The sequence below is a fragment of the Pan troglodytes genome, chromosome 2, assembly GCF_028858775.2.
Source record: "Pan troglodytes isolate AG18354 chromosome 2, NHGRI_mPanTro3-v2.0_pri, whole genome shotgun sequence".
NCBI classification, from domain to species: domain Eukaryota; kingdom Metazoa; phylum Chordata; class Mammalia; order Primates; family Hominidae; genus Pan; species Pan troglodytes.
The window spans coordinates 17,463,379-17,466,408 of record NC_086015.1 but is presented as its reverse complement, the minus strand read 5'-3'; the positions used below and the strand labels follow the sequence as shown (position 1 = coordinate 17,466,408).

The following is a 3,030-nucleotide window of genomic DNA, read 5'->3' as shown; positions in this document are numbered from 1 at the left end:
CATGCACCACCATGCCTGACTAATTCTGCAACTTTAGTAGAGATGGGGTTTCTCCATGTTGGTCAGGCTGGTCTCGAACTCCCAAACTCGTGATCCGTCTGCCTCAGCCTCCGAAAGTTCTGGGATTACAGCCATGAGTCACCACGTCCGCTCTTTTTTTTTTTTTTTTTCTTTTGAGACAGAGTCTCACTCTGTTGCACATGCTGGAGTGCAGTAGTGGTGCAATCATGGCTCATTGCAGGCTCAATCTCCTGGGCTCAAGTGATCCTCCCACACCAGCCTCCCAAGTAGTTAGGACTACAAGTGTTCACCACCATGCCCAGCTAAATTTTTTTATTTTTCATAGAAACAGGTCTTGCTACATTTTTGAGACTGTTCTCAAACTCCTGGCCTCAAGCAATCCTCCCTCCTTGGCCTTCCAAACTGCTGGGATTACAGGTGTGAGCCACCGCACCCAGTGCAGGTACGACTATTATGAACCCCTTAGCCTTCCCCTTGTTCCTTCCATTCAGACTAGACCTTGGTCTTCACTGTCCCAGGGCAACTAGACCATAGCCAAGCTGAAAAGAAGAAAAAGTTATTTTTAGCTTTTGAACTCCCAAGGACCCTAAATTCCATTAATTCAGGGCCGTTTAAGGAATTTTCACAGGCAAATTGACTATAATGTAAATTGGGTTTAGGCTTTAGCACCTAAACTTCACATAAGGCAGAAGTCCCTTTACATCTCCTTGAGCCTCCTCCTCCAAAACACTGGATTTAGGACCCTGGGGGCTCACTTCAGTGCAAAGGGGCCAGCCAGTCCAGGTTGCTAACGTCAGGCGGAGAGGCCCACCCTCAAAGTCTACAGCCTTGCTGCTGCCACAAGAGGGCGCTGCAGAACACCGGCGCTGGGAAGTCTGGGGGACCTTCCTCCTCTGCCAAGGTGACTCCCCCTGGCGGGAGGCCCGAACAGCTCTAGGAAGGTAAGTGTGCACGTGGTGGTCAAGGCCCATGGGGGACAAACCTCATTGTTTACCGTGACGGCTGCTGTGATGATGGGTAATCATTTATTTGGTGTTGCAAGTGTACGATTAGAGAGACTTGAGGGTTTGGTTTTAAGTAAAACAAGAGGTATTTTACTTCTTTGTCTAGGTGAACTAAAAAAGTCACTGTAGAGCAAATTGTGATTTTGAGAAGAGTCATTAACTGGCTCCTCCGAGGTAAGTACAAGCAAGTGTGGAGGGGCACCCATGGCCTTGGGAAAAGGAGATTGTAATGGGACCTGCTAGCTACTCAGAGCTGGTGGCTGGGGAAAAGTTGGCAGTTTTGCACTGGGGTCAAATTACCTCTTGGACACAAAGTAATCAAGATCTCAGCCCATTCTCCTTTGAGATTCCACTATAGTAAGGCTGTCTGACCGATTGGGGTGTTTGCGAGAATGGACTTCTAAAGCCACCAAGAGAGAAATCACCTTGGGACATAGAGACTCATGCTCAATGCCAGCTCTACGTATGTGGAAAGGGGAGCTATACATTGTGCTCAAACTAATAACCCTGACACGGTGTGCACCATCTGGGGGCAATGGCTGAACATGAGATTATAAACCAAAGCCAGAAGCCGTGTGGGCAGCACTGTGGCCAGCCTCAGGGTCCAAACCAGTGAGAGCATTAGCACAGCCCCAGGTTGCATGGGACTGGACATAAGTCATTGCAGCCAGAAACTGTGCCCTGCCGGAGGCTTGGTCCAGTTCCTTCATTAAGAATTCCTCTGGCCAAATCCCACTGCAGCCTTTGCTGCCGCCACAATGCCGAAATGAAAGAAGCAGAATCAGCACCAGCCCCCGCCACAGCAGCAGCCCCCACTGCCCGAGAGGGAAAAGACTGGAGCTGACGAGGATGGGAGTCCCATCGGATCACCCAGCCTTCTTGAGCCTCCCACCATGGCCATTGGAAAACCTGATGACCCTAAGTCAGCTCCTCACAGAGGTCCTCCAGGAGCAAGGGGACCGCTGATTCTACCGCTGCTGAGCCTCCCACCTCCTCCTCAGGGTAGAGGCCCAATGCCAGGAGGCCTTGGCCCCAGGCCTAGCCCATATGATTGTGGTTGGTGGGGAGTCAATGCTGAACCTCCTTTTCCGGCGCCAGGCCATGGGGGTGCCACCAGGCAAAGCCTTCACAAAGAACAGAGAAACCCTCAAAGGCTCGAAAGCCGGTCTCTTATCAAGAATACCAGCCCACTAGGATGACCCCCAGGTTATGGAAGACAAATCCCACCACCCAGTCTGTGGACATTTTGCCAAAAAGGGCCACTGTCAATATGAGGACCTCTGTGCCTTCCACCACCCAGGCATCAATAGCCCTCCTCTGTGAGACTGTGTCCTCCCATCCAGGGTGGAAGGAGCCATCTGTGACCAGCGGCCATGTATTTCCCTGTGGCCCTGTGATGGCTACTATGAGGCTCTTCCAGCACTCCCAGCCAGTGACACACCCACCCTATCCGCCCCTTCCCCCGTGTGGGGTCCAGAGTTGTGCTGCATCACTGGGGCGAGGTGCACACACTTTCTTCTGACACAGCCTCTAGAGACTTGCCTTTGGGACCAATCCTTGCTCCCTTCAGCTGCCTCCTGGATCTTCCCCTTGTCAAATGACTGCTGAACAGGAAACCTCTTTGGGGCTGTTTTTTGTGCATCTGTCCACCTGTTCCCAGTATTGCCCTCCATTCCTGAGAGCCCTGGAGCAGTTTCCTACCCTTCCTTTCTTCTAGCTGCTTGTTTTAAGTCCTTTTCATGTGACACCCCTTACTCCCAGTGTTGTCAGCTGCTCATGGAACTCAGCCAGGTTGTTTAATCTGGGGTCAAGTTTGAGTGACTGATACAGACTTACTTCCTAAAAGGCCACTCTCCCTGCGTTTGGATTTCGTAATTTCTCTGTCGGTAGCACGATCCCCACCGCTACGGCCTTTGATCACTGTGCTTTGTGAAACTCTGCATCCCCTCACAGCCTTTCTCAGTGTCTGTAGCATGTCTGTGACTTCCCAACAATAGAGTAAGTT

The 3,030-nt window shown here is 51.3% G+C and overlaps 1 pseudogene; it reads left to right on the top strand.

Moving 5' to 3' along the window:
• Positions 1–1,756: 1,756 nt before the first annotated feature.
• Positions 1,757–2,756, top strand: LOC100612514 (proline-rich protein 3-like; annotated as a pseudogene).
• Positions 2,757–3,030: the final 274 nt, after the last annotated feature.